The 18,888-nt window shown below is 42.2% G+C and overlaps 1 long non-coding RNA gene across 1 annotated transcript; it reads right to left on the bottom strand.

Moving 5' to 3' along the window:
- Positions 1-6,556: 6,556 nt before the first annotated feature.
- LOC121096179 lies at positions 6,557-14,299 on the bottom strand. The gene is made up of 3 exons (XR_005830387.1): positions 14,289-14,299; positions 13,984-13,994; positions 6,557-6,661 (listed from the first exon to the last, which is right to left on the bottom strand). It is a non-coding gene; the product is annotated as an uncharacterized LOC121096179 (long non-coding RNA).
- Between the last annotated feature and the right edge of the window lie 4,589 nt (positions 14,300-18,888).

Here is an 18,888-nt window from a genome sequence, read left to right as displayed (position 1 = left end):
TCTACACGTTTCGGATAGAAAGCATACAGTTTAACCAAGATTTGTACAGTGCTAAGAAGAAAGTGGTGGGTGAGTTATGTCACATGTTTGTACATAACATGGTAGTGACTTCTGCAAAACAAGTTTTAAGGATAACACAAAACAAGTTTTAAGGATAACATTTTCTGCTGTAGTGACCTTTCCGGTGTGGCATCCTACGTATGCAACTGCCAGTACTGTAGTAACCTGTTTCCACAGGGTGTCTTTAGCATTTTTGTTCTTTTTTTGAAATCTACAGAGAAGTTTTCAATATGCCTTCATATCTTCCTTTTTTTTTTTTTTTTTTTTTTAACCTAAGAGGACTGCTTATGCAGAGCACGGTTATCTGAATGGCAAACTTTACACTAGGTAGAAGGGTAGAATTTGCTGGTTTGGTGGAATAATCCCTACTTAGGTGGTGAGGAAGCATTCCAGAATATTAAAGGATTTGTTTGTTTGCTAATCTACTTAAGCACCCGTAGGCCTTAACCCTCACAACTTGTGTGCTTTAGGGATCTTTCATGTCCATGGCCACTCTCCATGCACCAGCTCTGCATTCCGGCTGCAGATTCAGATTCTCAGCAGCGCAGCAAGCTGACTACGGGGACACTCACCTGAAAAGTGACATGGCTTTCGTCCACCCCACACCGAACCCCGCTCTGCAGCCCTCATAAGCGGCTCCTGCCTGTACGCGGCCGCAGCGGCGCACGCCAAGCCACTCTGCTGCTCGCACCCCGCACCGCGGCATCAAACCAACCGAACCGTCCCTTCAGACAGCAACCCAAGCGCCGTGGAAATACCTCACCCACGATGCAAATGAGGCTGTATGAAAACATTTCATACCCTCAGTTTGGGGAAAACTCGCTGACAGAGAAGGGGGGTAGCTTTAAATGGCATTAAGCAGAGCAGGCTTGATGTAAACAGCTACCCCTGTGTGAAATGTGAAGCTCTTGCCAGCGGTGTGGAGGAAAGACATGACCTCATTATTCCACAGCCCAGATAATCCGTTCCTGAATAAAGTGAGAGCTGACAAGTGTTTCACCTTGAAGGTTATCAAAGCCCTTTCCACACTCTCCTGATGCAGAGCCATTTACTTTACCAAAAAAGGATGTGAAAACTCCTCTGTGTTAGTAAAGGAGATAAAAAAACCAGGGGGTTGTGTGGCTAACAGCACGCTGCCGTGCCACACAGCCACATTTCCAGAACCCTTTATGCAAACAGGATGTATTTGCACAAGTTGCTAAAATACTTTTCTCAATATTTTGAGAGTTACTGCTCAGTTCCTTCCACCTACCTCTAGGTGCTTTCTCTAGGTAAGTGCCTAGCGGCATCTCTTGACATCAGCTACCCCTTCAGCACCTCCAGAAAGGTAGTTCAGCTCTTAGCTGGGATAAATCACAGTCTGGACCAGCTTGTAGTGTCTCTCCGGTGACTGCTGAGGGAACTGAGAGCAGTTCTGCCCCCCCCCACCCCCCCAACTTTTTAGTTAGATGAATCCAAGCTTTAAGGCCGTGGGTTTTACACAGGCACATGCAGCCAACGTGCTAGCCTCGAATTTTGTTGGAAGGACCCGTAATCTGTCTGAGCAATGGCTCCACACTAGTTCAAGGGGAAAGAATGTCATCTGGTTGCCATTGCCTTCTCTTGCAACACCTGTGCTCTTGCTGGAGGCCTGCCACGCAAACACAGAGCGGGGCTCTCCCCCTCACCGGGCCGGCCCTTGGCGGGCTAGTTAACAGAGAAAACACACGTCTCCTTCTCCTATCAGGATTCTGGAGTCATTGGATTTATTGTCTTTCCGCAGGGAAGAATGACACCATTTAAAATATTTAACACAGAACATATAAAGCCCTGGAGAAAACGCGTGGCTGACTTTCCTACAGAAAAGATTAATAAACGAACAGGTAGCAGTTGCAGAAAGAGCAGACACAAACCCCAAGATCAGGGGTAGGTTTCAGCTGAAATATTTGTCTTCCAGATGTTAATTTGCCAATCAAAACATGCCCAACTACAACTGCAATTCTGCATGCCCCTTGCACCTACTCTCTAGGAATTTTTTTTTATTAAATCGCACACATTAGATCACCTACAGTATTTTCTGCCATGTCAAAGGAAGAAAAATGCATCAGCAAAAAAAAAAAAGAAAGATTTTGAGGTTCATAGCAGATAAAAATTATTGCAACTGACTACAACCGTAACAACAACATTAAATACAAACACAAAGGTGTCACAAGGTAAACCCAATTGTCCAAATGCAACCCAAATGCAACTCTGTTACAGGCTAGCTCCGCATGGACCGGGACCTCAAGATAAAGGCTGGAGCAGCTATAAAAAACTTTACATAGGCCACCTGGCTCCTGTGTCCAGTGGCCAATGTGTCCCTTTGGAGTAGCTAAAATGCACCGATCATCCACCCTCCCTCACCCTGTCTCTCCTTCTGTGCTGGCTTTGTCAGTGGTGGCCAAGCAGTGGACCTCCCCATCACATAGGTCATGAGCAGGTTGAGGCACAGGTCCTAGCTACCACAACCACCAGATGTTTGCGCTTCTAGTACTGGTAACACTGTTTCACCCACCCAGTCAACTGCTTTCTCTGGGATAGCCAGAAACAACCAAAAGCCTCAAGGGCCATTCTCCTCCACAGCCCTGACACTTCCCTGCTGCAGTAAGACACTTCTCCTGCCCATGAACCATGTCCATCAGTTAACTTCAGCTCACTGGGCAGCACATGGCAAAACACGAGGCTTTACAATCCGTTTTTGTCTTCACCCCATCAGCACAGAGTTTGATGTTTGCTTCACGGGGGAAACGTCACCCACAGACAGCCTTCCCACAGCACTAGACTGATGCTCAGTTACAGCAGCATTATGTTTGGCATATGCCCAGTTTCTGAAGGAGAAGAACCACACTTTGACATTAAAAATGAGTAAAGAAACTAAAAGGAAAGAGCCAGCATACACAAACCAGAGCAGTCAACTTTAAGCACACGATATTTGAAAGGGCTGACAAATACAACGACTTTGAATAACCACCTTTGAAAATTATCTTTGCTCTGTCCCCGATGTTCACCCTTGCACCTGAACTCAGTAAACCTCATGCTCTGTTCTCATTTACAGACTGTAGGAAAACTATCCACAATAAACTTCATTCTTTTTCCAGCATTAGGAATTGTATATTGTACTTGCAGTGAAAATCTGTTTTATGCATTAGAGAGAACACAGGACTGAACTTTTTTCAAGTTAAGTGAAGACATTTTTGCATTTTGATCATAAATATTCTCCTGGTCATTTTTGGCAAACCTGTCAAAAGACATTTTATGCCATTTTGCAAGACGTTGTTATTGGAGGAAAAAGTTAAACTTTGTATTTAAACAAAATGTGCCTGAAACTGATTTAATGTTAGCAATTCTGCAACTCAAGCAGTATTTGGGCCAAAAACTGGCTCCAAAAGATAATGGCAGGCAGGAAAAAGACTGTATTTCTAAGGAAAGTAAAGAAATACGTCTAGGAACCACTTCAGAAGTTAGAGAGGATGGGAGAGAGATGTGGTTCTCAGATGCCTTCTCTTCTGCTCGCTGAGCCTCTATCGTTTTATTAAAATTAAATCTTACGTAAACCTCCAAACAACAATAAACCTGATTAACCCAGCAGAAGAAAGAACACCCTTATCTTTGATTTACCCTGAAGCGTAGAGGTGTTCAGGCTCATATGGTTTCACAGTACAGGCAATTTGATTCTGTGCCAAGGCACAATGTGCTCAGTAAAACACGCTGTGAAAAGTTCAGCTCTGAATTAAACCCCACTCATTCAGATGACAGGCTAACAGAAGATACTTTGGAAGTGCTCTGTCCTACAGTGCCCTCATCAGTAAGTTCCAATGAGAGGCTGCGGGTGCAAAAGTGCTCACCGGGATGGATTATGATAGGACTACCTTGCTGATGTGCTTTGACCCAAACCGAATTTTTTGTTATTTTCCAGAATTCTGATAAGAGGGTTCCAAGTTGCTGGTCCGTGATAACAGTGATCTGTCATTACGGACAAGAAGGGGAATCATCATACCTTTCTTTAAATCTCAATTTATCTGTGGCTTTATCTGTGATGGAGTAAGATTTTGAATGGTATCAGACTAGCCAAATTTGCCAGACAGAATATTTGGGAGCAACAGAAACCTTCTAGGGACTTCAAAAATTTGCCATAACTTATTTTTTTTTAAGAGTATCTTCCTTTTTGAAAAATCGAGTTCCACGATCCCAGCAATACAAAGGGGAGCTTCCTACATTCAAAATCACTTCAGGCACGTAGGTATGTGTCAAGAGATTTGGTGCCCTATGGATAAATGTGGTACCACGCAGATGAGAGGATGTTTGCAGGGATGTTTTTTTCCCCCAAGGAACAAACAGCAGTCACGGGCCAGGATTCTCTTCTAAAGTCTGAAAATTCAATGTGCAAAATTCCCTCTGATGGCAACAGGAATCCAGCCAGCCAGCTCCTACCTGCCTCTCTCAGTTCAGATTCACACCTTGCTGCAGGCTCCCAAGGGATCTGAGCACTTCCCAAGGAATTGGCAATCCAGTTTTGCTACTCATCTGGAGCATCACATAGTGCTATTCTTAGGATACAAAATTACAAAGAGAATTCATCACTGGCAGTAAAAACTACAGTCTCTCTTTCCTTCCTTTGGGAACACATGCTGGGGGAAAGTGCTAGGGGATAACAGCATGGCATTTAATTTTTGGAAACATCAAAAATGTAATGTTTATGATAAATGGCTCGCATCCTGAGCTTCAAGTTAGAGTATATAGAATTTAGAAAAGGAAGTTAAAGTAGTTTCAAATTCAGTCTTGATTCCCAAGGCAACTTATCCAGTTTATCATTTGCTTAATTCCCTCTGTCTGTTGTACTACTAAAGAGTCAAACAATGAAAAAAAAAAGAAAACAACCTGCACATACATCAGATGAACTAAGTAAACGACTAAGAAAATGCTTTTCCTCATCCTCTAATCCTTTTCAGTCACAGTAAAATTAAATGCTAATTACAGCAAGAGGAGGTTAGAATAAAAGCAATAGAAAAGTTGTAGTTTAAAACCAGTAGATTTCTGTTTAAAAGCTACAAATGGTGTGCAGAGTGGAACTAAGTAAAGAAAAGCCATAATCAAGGCCAAGAGATTACTTTTTAAATTTCATATTCATAATATAAGTAAGTATAGTAGAAATCTCTCTTAGTTCTATACAAATTTCTCATAAAATTATATAAATTTCTACAGAATTATTACTGGTTTATGAATACATATAAAATGACTGCAAGAAAGAAAAGTCTTCAGAACCATCAATAAACAAATCAAAAAAATAACTTTACATAAAGCCTGAAATTAAATTTCTTCTTTACTTCAAAGGTAAAAGCAGGACTTGGCTAAAATTTTGACCTGTAAATTCTTCTACTTACCTGCAAAACACAAGGAAAACACAGAACTACCCACTGAAAATCAGGTTTTTTAATATTTTTTTTTTTTAAAGAAATCTGGTTTGTACTGGTTTTGCTTTACCTTGCCCGTTATTTTTCAGTCTGGAATAGAAAGGCTCGGTCATTCTGTTGTGGGGAAAAAAGCTGAAAATGCGTTTGCTTAACTGCGTTTCATACTGAGTGCAAGAGCAGAGAGCCCATAAGGACCTGTTGTCGTTTCAACAGATGACATTATGAAGAAATGGGCTGAAAAGATTTTATCTGTCCCTGAACTATTCTGTGGTCATTTCTAACAGTTTTTGCAAGGAGGTTTTCTTACTCGTTAATTAAGATTCATTAGGAATTTAAATGGCCAGCTTTAAATTACCTATCAACATTCCTATTTATTTTGACGGAAGCAAACAAAACCCAAAAATCTTCCAGTGATGCCTGGCAGTGGTTTCAGGTTAGCCCGATGTACATTTTTTATGTATGTACAGTTTTTAAGGTGCCTACTCTCCGGTATGTGTAAAAAGGAGCTGTTTAAGACCAAAGATTAATGTTTCGCTGTAATCAGTCGGGATGCCTTAGCTTTATCTCGGAAAGCTCTATGTTCGGCAAGCCTGTTTGGCAGCTTTTCTGGAGATCATAAATCAAAAGATTCAGAATAATTTTCAGCATTTTTTGTAGTGAGGCCGCTCCCTAGGTCTGCGCCTCACTGGGATGGTCCCTGGGATTAAACTGTGGTTAAGGCAGGAACAAATGAAGACGGTAATGTCACTTGTTGCTACTCTCTTTAGGGCCAAGAATCCACCAAAAATTCAGAATTTGATAATTAACTGTATAATATATATTTTTGGATGATATCAGTTACACTCAAAACCTCCACACAGGCATTTCTTATGATGACTCTGCCCTTCAGTTAACTTTGGACACTCCACTCCATACAAAATTCTTTGGCTTTTGACAGCTTCACAAAGGAAATTTGCTATTCACACCATGAATGGGGGCACGCATTAATTTGCTTTTCAGAGCATGTGCAGTCCACTTTGCTGCTGATAATCTGCATAAAACTGGATTAATGAATCGGGAATTCTTGGGGTCACGACAGTCAGCGCGTAGCGAAAGTGCCGTCCCATGATAGATTTGGCATGTATGTCTTCCTGAAGAGCTAAAAGAGCTGCTTCTCTACAGACTGCTGTTATCTGCAAAGAAACAATAAAAAAACAAAACACATAGCATTATTATTATTATAAAATACGTTACTTGAAAGGAAGAAAGCGAACACAAGAATATCAGCCTACTCCAAAAGCAAGATACTCATAAGGATAGTGTTTCTCCATTTTTTTTTTTTAAATAAATGAGGTTGTAGGTGATTAGGACATTCAAGAAACAGGATATAGCTCAAAACTCAAACCCCAGTAACACATTTCATATCACAGCATGTTGCAAATTAACTTGATAATCATATTACCTTGTGTTAAACTCCCCACAACACCTGATAAATTAAAACCCAAACAACCCGCGACACATTTTTCTGTCTCCAAAGAGCAAAGGCAGATATTCCCAGACACTTTTCTTTCTCAGCTTTACGCTGGGAAAGAAGTAAAAGCAATTAATTCAGAAAGGAAGGCTAGAAGGGGAGGGATGTGTGGAAGGGGAGGAGGGTTAAGGTCTCATACCCTGCAATGTGTTTTTAAGCTCTCTGGACTTCAGACAGCGGAAACAGACTGATGCCAGTGTCACTCTAAAGACACATTACTGTGGTGAAAAGAGCTTGTGGAATGAAAAGAGATATTGTGATTTCCAGTGCAACAGGGAAAACAGTGATTGATATTGACTGCTCCCTTATATCTGTAAATGAAAGAGCCAGCTGAAACACATTTGTCCAGCTATTCAGCATATTTTCTCTGTTTGTTCACTTACTGAAAGGAGTTCCCCCGCTTATGCTGTGCTAATGGTTGCCAAAGCCATTTAGTAGCTTTTTAGAGGATTTAGCAGCATGTTTAGGAAGCTTTCAGAAGAAAACATGCATGGATTTAGATGCCTTTGTCAAGTTACAACAATATTACTATTAGTTCTGTGCTGCTCTAATGAGCAGCGAAGCTAAACACTGCTGTTATGCATGTTAATGCTTTTCAGGACTTCAGAGACAGTTAAGCGTGGAAGTGTAGCTGAGATTCAGTGCACCAACTCCTTGCAGAGATTAATACATCATCTAGAAAGTTAATAGAGGGATCTCGGTCCTTCCGTTCAGGATTTTCTCTAAGTAGACACTGTTGACTATTTCCCTATCTCTAACACAAACCTAAAGCCACTCAAAGAAGAAACACCCAAGCAAGATCAAACTGCACACCACCCCCCCACCCCCCCCCTGTTGATGGAAAAACAGATCTAAGCGTTCTGGACTCTAAATCTGTGTTGGTCTTTGAAGCAGGGGTCCATTTTCTTTTGATAAACGCTGCATTCAGGGTGAGTTCACGAAATGAAGAGGAAGAGACCACCTGGGGGTTTTAACAAGCATTATTAAAACCCCCAAAATGCAGTACAGCAGGTTTTGACTGGCCCGTTCTGCTCACAGAGACCATCGCCGATCTACAGCACCGAAATGACAAAGGAGGGTATCACTGCAGCACAGGACATTCACTGGGTAGGAGCTGGTACGTTTTACTGAAGGAGAAGCTGAAGGAAAGACTGTCAAGTTGGCAGATCCAAAAAAGAAGGAACACCACTCACTGCCAGTCTTACTTCTTGTTTCATTTGTACGCTGATACGCTCAGGAGGAATTTGCCCATAAGCTCATACTTCTGATGATGCTTTTACATTTTGTCTATTCTCTGCCAAGTAACAGTGATGTAACATCGGTAACAGTGATGACAATTAACCTCCAAAGGATTTTTTTGTTTTAGTTTTATTCTTGAAGACTGAACCATAAGTTCTGTGATAACTGAAAATATATTAGACATGAGGACGCACCAGAAAACTGATTTTTTGGGGTGGTGTTTTTTTTTTTTTGCTTCCCAGGTACATTTAATCTGCTTTTAAGGGAAGCGGAAAAAAACTTTAAGGCATGAATTATTGTCCTCTCTTTTCCTGGCTGCACTCAAAATTTTTGTGGAATAAATCTTGTATACTTTATGGAGTAATAAACAGCAGGCATTATGGCTCAGTGTTTAAAATTTGGGTCCTCGCATCTGGTCACACAAGTCACATGGCATTATTTCCATTCCTTGGCTAACCCAGAGTATCAGGTTTCTGAGGTAAGAGATTTGACATGGCAAGTTTGATTATTTTTCTTCGTTCAAGTATGCAAACTTTAAAGAAAAAAAGTCCTCACAAGCGTTCTCACTTGCTAGTAAAGCTAAATTACTCGTGCAAAGCAAACACAAGTAGTAATCTAACCACAGTGAAATGGGAGTGAATTAATCTGGTGAAATCTGCTGCATTATTGGCCTAAGGTCTTCTGGGTTTTCATAGGTATTTCTTGTCACAGTCACATTAGGACATTTCTTACTAGACCAAGTAACTGAAGGGTTTACAAATATAAATTTTGCCTAGATTAAAAAAAACAACATAGATCGGGACAATTGAGGCCAAGGGGGCAGGTAGCAGAAGGGGCCATTTGACAACAATGGAAGTGATTCAGGATACTGTAACAGGTGCCGCTATCTCATCACGCGCTGTATAAAAAGCACTTTTCTTTGTCTTAAAACTGCTAATTTAACCAAGTGCCTCCTAGTTCACTGAGAACGGGGAATCATCCATTATTCCCCATCCACCTTCCCCGTATCGTCGATGATTTTACAGAGTTTTCCCTCACCCCCTCTCAGCCAAGACTTTGCAAGCTGAAGAGTCCTCAGTGACTCGGTCCCTGCTCCTGCAGACCTTATCCATCCTTCAGCCCACCTGCCATGTCACCTTCACCAGTTCTGTTCCATCCCCTTGCTGTGGCGTGGCTGAAGCCTGGCAGGGCGTGGCTGGAGCCGTACCACGGCATAGCGATGTTTCTGGCTGGCTTGCAATTCCTTTCCTGTTATTGTATTTGCCATCGTATTAGCGCTGAGATATTTCTCAGAAAATTATCCACACTGCCTCTGGTATCTTTTCCCGAGTGACGATATCTAAATTCAGTGGTATACTCATGAATTTGAAGTCTTGGTGATTTTCTTTTCTCTCCATTGCATTTATCAGCATGAATAGCTTCTGCCTATCTCTATAAATGAATGCTGTGAACTAACATCGCCTCTCTGCCAGTTTTAAGACATTTCTTAATTATTTTCAAATACAAATCCAAGGGGTAACCATTTTTACCTTTTCAGTATAAAAAAAAGAAGACAAAAAAAAAAAGTGCAGTCTTTTGGATCTCTATGTGTCATGAGGGATAGGAATAATGTCCTAGACCTGTTCCAAAGGCAAAATTGCAGCTCAGAGTACTGAGGAACAAAATCAATGTTCTTAACTGCATCTGAATATAGAGTGGCTTTCGTCATTGAGTGTGAAAGCAGTAATGAAGACATTAAGTGATTGTCAGAAACAACAGTGATTAAGCAGCAACAGACCAGGCACCAGGTAATTAAGCAATAACTACTGAGGTGTGGGGTGTTATTGCAGAAATGAATAGCCAGCCAGGTGTGGCTGAATGCTATTGAATCTATGAGTAGCACAATATACCCTAGTTGGATTACTAATATAATTATACATGAAAGTTTAAAAACACGATTCTCAGTTTCAATGGAATAAGAGCAAATTACTGACCCATGCACGTCTGCTGTCCTCTCTCAACACAGAAATAATTTTGAATTCACGTATTTAAAACAGACTATAATTTTTTTAAAGGACTGATTTATCATCGGAATGGGTGCTTTAACATCAGAAAATAAACAACTGAGTTAGAATCCTACTTCAAAGTCAAAAAGGTGACTGTATCAAGTTATCCTGGGAGCTGGGAGGAAAGGAGAACTAAAACTTGCTATTTGAACAACACCACTCCCCCCCGCCCCCGACTGATCAGTAATAAGCAAAACCACACATAAGCTCACAGCTATGGTGCAAACAATGATGAGTCCCAAAAAGAAATGGATTTACACCTAATCGTTTCCTCCCTCCCCATTTCACTCTCAGCAACAATAAAATACCCAGTGCCAGTTACCGTCCCCCTGAATAAACAACATTCAGCATAACGCATCTTTCTCCCGAAACCAATGGTTACACTGGCTGATTCAGCTTGGCTGATTCTCCCCCATTCTGGCATTAAGCACCAACTCTCTCCTAGTGGACTGAAAGTCCTTTTCAGCTTCTTTGTATTTAAAGTGCTCTAAATAGCTTTAAAGAATCTTAAAAAAAAAAAAAAAAGAAGAAAAAAAAAGAAAAGGAAAAAAGAAATGAGCTTCTGTGTTAAAGACTTAGGTATTTTCAAGAAAGTGGTTTTGTTAGTGCAGAGTCTGTTGGGAACACCTGTGAATGTCGGGTTTAATTGGGCTGCAGCTGGTGTCGATTGTGTGCGCAGTAACTGGCAGCCACTGGCTGGCTGTACATTGTGTTTCATTTTCCTTTTTCCTTCCTTTTTAACTTGCTCCTCCACCCCGCCAGTTAAAGTTGTAAGGGATTGTGTGTAAGAGGGATTAGGAGCCTGGAAACAGAATAGTACCCTGCGGTTTGTGAATAGCGCAAATTGTGGCGCTTCCTGGATGAAAACTACCTGCGAGGCTGTGCGCCCATGCGGTGCACGCCTGCTAGGCAGCGGCAAAGGAGGATTGTGTATAGGTTTGGGGAGTTTGCTTTCCCACTCCGTTAAGGAGAGATAAAAGGTTCATACATGGTATTTTAAAAAGATGTGAATAACTCCTGGGTCAGGGCATCTGTTTCTCACTCAGGGAAATTCCTACCCGTGTCAGGCACCTCCTCTCACCCCTGCATCAGAAGCTGCTCTACGGAGAGCAATAACCTTATCCCCACAAAACTGGGGAAGTCAGAGAGCTCTCAGGACCCAGGGCTGTCGCCTGATTGAAGAAAGAGGTGGGCATAGACTCCTTGCCAAGGCGACAACAGAAAGCAAATCAGGAGAAGATGCACGGTAGGCAGAGAGGCTAAAAGGGAGTAACAGGGAAAGAGATTGCTGACTGTATTCTAAAATCCACATAAATATCTCAATTCAGTCACTCCAGCAGCACACAACTTTCCGCCCGGGATTTGTATGAGGCTCAGTGCGACGCTGGGCACAGATGGTAAATACCTCTAGGTTTTGCCACCGCTGGCAGGTCACTCCTGCCCAAAGTGCAGGATGCTGCAGCCTCTTTCCCCCTTCTCCTTTGTGCAGGCACCACCCGCTGCTGGCTGCAGCCTCCCACCCCTCTCTTGTGCTGGCTCCGGCACTAAGCTGGCCCTTTCATTAACTGATTCAATGCACCAGACCATCGGAAAACTAATCCAGAAAAAAGGGGGGCAGGGGGGGAAGCAAAAAAAAGCCTTAGCTTGCTGCTGGGGTAATGAGATGGGCTCACAGGGGGATTCAACAAGCACCAGTCGGCACGGGAGGCGTGGAGAGCACAGCAAGTGGGATGCCTCTTCCTCCAGTAGAAGAGAGCTGCTGGATGGCCTCATGACATTTTGTGCTCGCTTCCCCTGTTTTGGCATCCCTGTGCTGCTGCTGCTGCACACGGCCGTCTGTCTGCACCAGCTCAGGTAGCAGCACAGTGCCGGCTGCGATAGAAACGTGCCCCACGGAACGCTTTTGTACAACATAGTACTTTTAAAGATAAAAATACTACTTTAAGATGCCACAAATACCATTTTTGCTTTAAAACGAGCTAAACGGAGGGGCTTTTAATTGGTGACAGGTGCAGGTTTTTCAAAACAGCTTAAATCTAGTACTCTCATGTTTCAACTTTCCTGTTTCATGTGCAAAACAGGGAAATATAAGGTAACATGACATTTTCTCTTCTCTGAGAAAATAAATTCTTACAGACCACTACAAAACTTGTTCTGCTTAGAAGATAAAGTTTCCAATACTATGAATTAATTGATCACCCTGTGATAAATTTTGATCTAATCTTTGAAAGACAAAGAACTGCCCGTTGTATGTGTAGCCCTTCATTTTGCTCAGTTCTATGATCTCCACATGTAAATGGGAGGGATTATACGTTTGGGCATTTTGCAAACGGAAAAGAATCTATTCTAACCCCAAAATGATAAAGTATATTAGCATAATGCTTTTCATACAGTATCCATTCATTCCTCAGATTCATATACTGTACCTACCACTGGAGCTTTGGAGTGAATTTACTTAACACATGATTGTCGCTCTGTAAAACTTTCCTAACTCAAGTATGCGAGGCACTCACAGGCCACACAAGTGCCTCAGTGAGACAGAGGCTTCCTTGATCTCTAAGCAACTGTGTTTTATGTTATTAGTTTTCCTCAAGTTAAAGTGCATACATCTATATGGTTCTGTATTCACAAACACTGCCTTGGAACAGATGAGTCCCTACTCACATCGCAGCCATCCTCTGCAATGATATCCTATAATTAAATATATTTTTTAATAAAAAGATAAGACTTCTTTCTTCCTTGTTTACTAAAGAGACATTCAATATGAGCAGACATTGGACAGCCTACTTTAAAACAGGTCTGTAGTTATGAAGCTGCACCTTTGCAATTCTTAAATAAAAAGGACAGGTATTACGTCTATCTCGTGGTATCTACTGATCCAACAGTAGATAAAAAGGACAGGTATTATGTCTGTCTTGTGATATCTACTGATCCAACAGTCTGGGCAAACAAGCCCTGCTGTCGCTGATTTAGGAGAAGTTGTTAAGAAAATGTAATTGAACAAAACCAGCTCTATTAATGATGTCTGTTAAGTGAACTTAGTTCAGAACAGATTGGCCCACATCTTCACTATTTAATCTACAGTTTGCTTATTCGTGTAATTCTGCAGAGTGGTGTGCACGTGACCGTGCATGTGGGTGCTCACAGCTTACCTGAAGCACAGGGATATAAAGTGGTTGTGCCACCTGCACACACCTGGTCTGACCAGGATGATGGTTCCCACTCAGCTTTTACCATGGCAGCCACAGCTGCCTCCGGGGGCTGCAGAAGAGACCAAATCCTCCTTCTGCCCCCTCCTCCCAGTCTCAGCTGGAAGGGCCAAGCTCCAGATTCACCTCAGCTACCTGCTGTGGTCACCTGGTACCAAAGAGCCTGGCATGGCTGAGCCAGACAGCTGGCCAGTTGCTCTTGTGGGACAGCGGCATCATAGCAACAATTTACAAGACAGCAGTGACCACAAAATGCTGCATTTAATTCCTCTTTCAGTACCAAAAACTGAGTGCAGGTTGTGCCTGTGCAGCAGACGGTATCACATGTATCAGTAGCTCTTATTCTACAAAGCTTGAACACGCCCAGAGAAGGGAAAGATGAGGTATGTAGCCAAAATTAAGCATATGTATCATAACTATAGCACATGATGACAGCTAAGGAGAATAAACCAGAGCCTTCAGTGGTACATGTGAAGTGTCATCACACATACCTCTGCTCATCCTGACATGTTCTAACAGAGCAAAGCTTTGACTCCATCTGCAAGCTTTCTTTTTTCTTCTTTCCACTCTCTTAAAAAATATTACTGGATGTGGTATCCTTCCAAGCAATATATAAAACATGTAAATTCCAATTTAACTTTTGTAACTACAAGCCCAAAATGCAGCTATTTTCCAAAACGCACTCTGTCGATATGGCTCCCATCACTTTGGCAAAGACATGGCGTAGCTACACCTTTCACAAAGGAATTCCGTAACAAAACGAGTTTTTACATGCTAGGACTAAATATTTTTAAACAGTACTCTCTGCCAACTTCAAGTTTCAGCTATATTTGTGCAACTGAAAAAAAAAAAAAATCACACACATGTTTCTATACAAGATTAAGCTGCATTTCTGGTTAACCTCAGAATTATTTCATTTTTATATAAACATTTAATGAGAAAGTTTAACTTCTTCCCTTCAATGAGGAAAAGGAAGCCAAGCCACTAGAAAAACAGAGACTTTCTATGTGTGTGTGTGTGTGCGCGCGCGCACTCATTTTAATTAAAAGTAATTAACAGAATACTGCGTTCTCACTCACAGTATGCTGTTACTACAGAGGACCTGTACACAGAGCCAATGCTGTTTTGCCGAATGCCGCTAGCAAGACAGATTGAATTAAGCAAATAAAAATTTTAAACCAGAAGACTTGGAGGACACCATTAGCTGTAGCTGTCATGAGTTTCTCTCTAGAAAAACAAAAGAAAAAACTGCAAAACAGATTTGGCAGCTTCCACCTTATGAAACCTATCATAGCGTAGGTATTAAGTAGTTGTTGTATTTGCTTGCTTCCTTTTCAGATTTTGAAGCAGACAGATATGAGGTTGGGCGATACGTTCAGCATACTCTCTATTTCTTGCATTGAAAAATAATCCACGCTTTTGTTTCTCAAACCAGTAATTCCTTTCTCAAGTTTAACCTGGGAGAATAACAGCGGCCTTAGACTCCTATCAAAACAAACCAAATAAAAGCAATTCTGCAAAATTGGGAGAAGTGCCCTCCCTTCCTTAAAAATATTTTTTTTTCCTTAATAGAGCACAGCCAGTCTAGAACTGTCTTTCAACTCCTTTCAGCTCCAGCAGCATTTCTATTACATTATACCACCATTTAAAGATTGCTAGAGCCCTAAACTTTTGAATCCACCCAGCAAAAAGCAAAGTCAAAAATTCTTTTTTCATGGGTTTATTTAAGCCCTCCCTTTCATCCTGTCTTTGGAGCTATGGCAAATACTGTCTCTGATTTGGATCTTGCATAGCAGGTTACTGGCAACTGGATCTGTAGTTACCTACGTTTCAGATACCCTAACACAGTATCGTAAAAGCAAACAAGCTCAGTTAAAAATAATGGCCAGGAAGTCTAGCAAATCTTCTGGAAGCTTAGTGTTTCTATCAGTTTGGACAGAAAGCATACAAATCCCATGATAGCCAGAATAAGAGAGATGCCTCCTTCCTGGGTCTCTGTATGGCTATTTACACATGCATATACATCCCGAGTTGAGGCAGGGAGTGAGAAAAGACATTTCTTCTGTAGGGCCTTTAGATTGCAAGATGAAGAATGCCCTTAATGGAAGCTCTCTGGCTTTTCTTTGTTGGGTTCTCCGTTTCTGGAAGGTGTGAGATGTCTCCTGTGGAGTATCTATTTCCTTGGCAGAATGCTAGAGGAATTTCAAACTGTTTCTAAGTTTACCTCTTGGAGCTTCCCCGGTACCCAGCTGCTCATGTTTCCCAGGAAATTCAGGGAGGAGGACTACTGCACGCCTGTGTTCTGGGGAGGCAGAATACGGCTGGGAAGACAGTCAGAACTAGAAAGCAATGCTGTTAAGACACAGCTAGATGCCTCCATGTACAGCTATTACTCCTAAAGAAGGAAACAAAAAGGCTGGTAAAGAACTTTAAGTTTTAACGCAAGTTGTGCTTGTGCAAGAAAAGAAAAGTATTTATAGCAAGAAAAAAAAAAAATTGTATCTAAGAAACCAGAAAAGCAGCGTATCAACAGTTACCTTGAGTTAAGGATTTATGTAAGGGGTATGTTTTAATGGAATAGAAAATCAATAACATAGCATTAAAACAAACATGACAGTGTGACCTGTCTTCCCAACAGTCAGTCTAAACCAGCGATGCACGGCTCAACACCTTTTTTCATCTGGTCCCTTGATGAGCTTGTTCCAAATGCTAACCAGCAGGAACCTAATTCATCAACAGAGAAGGGAGTAGTTTTTACTGGTTTAGCACCCTGAACTGGCTCACCCAGGACACGGGCAGGAAGGCAGGCAAGGGAGGAAGGCTCTGAAGGCATGGAAAAGGATGAGACTGCAGCAGAAAGCAGGTTTAACGCACACCGAAGCTTAGAGACGTATTGATCCTAAATACAAATGCTTTCACTTGTGCAACTTCTTGTCACTCATCTGCCAATCCAAAAGTCTATGCAAGATTCATCTAATTAAGAAAAGTATATGCCTGGCATATAGAAAGGAATTCACTGGTGCAGGCAGCCTTTTGGATAGTCCTTTCAGGCGGGCAGCCCCCATGTTTCCTGTAAGGATCTGGATGTTCTCACTTGACATCCCTGTCTATTGGCTTTAAGATTTGCATGCTTTAAAAAAAAACAGTATTTTGAGTTATTCAGTCAAAAAACAATAAAATTATATTGTCAATAACAGCATATCTGCTAATCACTTCCAGTTTCAATAAAAGCTGCAAACAACACATCTCAGGTGTATCCCTGTTGTGTCTACTGCATATAGTCCGTAGGGAAGTGCGAGCCACTGCTTCTGGTCTAAAATTAGCCAGCCCAGTGAATCACTGAGTGCCTGCTATGAGGGATTCATAGCACCATCCCAAAGTACCAGCTCCCTCACAAGTGGAACAGCCTGTCACCAGTATAGTTGCCCCCCATCACTCTGGCAACAAGCCAAAGAACAGAGCGAGGCAGCATAAGGTGAAATGCCCAAATGTAAGAACCTGTAGCCAGAGCTGTCACCTATCTTCAGTGAAAAGTTACGAGTGATCAGATTAACAAGGTATCTGATTTTGCACGGTTAACATTAAAACTTGTCATTTGAGTGCCCTCTTGCAGCTGAGAAAACGGAATCCACGTCATGTCTGAGAGTCACTTCAGTATTCTAGATAACCGGATCTGCTACTCCGTGGATAACAGATCCAACGTAGCAATTTCCCCCATTTCTTCTCTTTCATACTTGTAAACGCCTTCTCACTTTGTGCCATGTCATTATGAAAACCTCCTTAGTCTCTCGGGTTTTCTCCCCCTCCTTCCTTGTCTAGGCAAGACAATGTAATGCAGATTTCGAGCACTACGAAGACTTCAAAAATGGGTCACTTGCATTTTTCTTCACTTAACAAAGACGTTTTACATTCAAAATTTATGCTCAACATTTTTGCTAGTATGCATAGGAGAAAGCAGGGGAGGCTCCCTTCCCTTTCCTCCAGGTTGCATGCAGCTTGCTTTTTAATGTTAACAGCACTTCAGCTTCTAGAAAGTTGCAGACTGGCATGCTACTCAAAACAATTTAAGGCCAGAAATTTATGAAATTTATGAAATTTATGCTTACTAGTGTTCAGCCATGAGGGCCGCCCCTCCAGCTCTGTGACATTTGCTGTCCTTGGCCACAGTGCTCTAGATGCAATGTCCCTCACTTCAAGCCCTTGCCTTTGTGCTCACATCTTAAAGCACAGTAGCTCTGGGCCCCCTGCGCAGGAGGCACGAATCTGAAAGACCCCAGGAAGCCCCCCAGGCCACCCATGCCCTGCAGAGAGTCACCTACCTTTCCCCAGCAGTGACACAGGGAGGTGAGAGTGATCACAGCCGTTAGGTAGGTGCTTAACATTTGAGGGAGGCTGTCTGTAGACGCTGTTGCATACAGCATTACTGTTCTCACAGTCACTGAGATAATGCCAGGTGTCTCCCACCTTTCCCGGAAACGGGATGATTTGCGAGGATAGCATCTAACACCACTGCAGAGGCTGAGACCAAGGAGGGAGGGAATGATGTCCGAAGGAGCTGCTATAGCTGTAGCACAGCAGAGGATGCCAAAAGAGTGAGCTGAGAAAGGTCAATTATAACAGAACTAAGGACCACAGCTAAAAACCCCTCAAAAGCCACCAAGAAATGCTAATGTAACCAGCAACAGGACTGACCTGTGCAACTGAAGTGCTCCCCAGGTTTGAGGGACAGTTACAACCTGAAGTTACTGGAAGGCTTCCTGCAGGAGCGTGCCTCTTGGTATGTGGCTGTTTTCCCTACAGAGCGTAAACTCTGCCAGAGAAAAGATTCTGTTCCCCGTGGTTTCTACCACTACAGAAAGGCATCTTATCAGCTCTCTTTGTCCAAACGGCTACCAAGAAAAAGGAGGAAAGAAAGACGAAGGGAACAACTATTACGGAGAGCAACGGGAAAGTCAGACAGGACTCTTGGGCTGGGAGGGCTTTTGGTGGAAGAGAGGAAGGAGAAAAGGAGAAAAAAATACCAGTACTGTGGGTTGTACAGATCCCAGCCAGCTCTCAAATCTGTAGCCTGAAAAGTAAGTCAAAAAGCAGTCTTAGCCTGTGCTGCAAGCCTCTGCACAAGAAATATGCAAGCATGGATCTTCCAATTATCTAGCAGTCTTTTATGGGGGAAGCTGGGTGAACACACAGGAAAAGATCACCTGCTCCTCTGTGCTGCGGATGCACTCCTCTTGATAGAGCCTGTAGCATAAGGATGCCTTCTCATGAAATTCCATAAATATTTCACTACGCTGAATCGTGCGGCCAAGTCATACAATTACACAATAAAGCACAACTGCTCTTTCTCAATGCCATTCTAGCCTATCTAGCAGGCTCAGAAATCACTTAGCAGTCCA

Source organism: Falco naumanni, chromosome 1, assembly GCF_017639655.2.
Source record: "Falco naumanni isolate bFalNau1 chromosome 1, bFalNau1.pat, whole genome shotgun sequence".
Classification (NCBI taxonomy): domain Eukaryota; kingdom Metazoa; phylum Chordata; class Aves; order Falconiformes; family Falconidae; genus Falco; species Falco naumanni.
The sequence above is the reverse complement of the archived record's forward strand: the minus strand, read 5'-3'. Positions and strand labels throughout refer to the sequence as shown.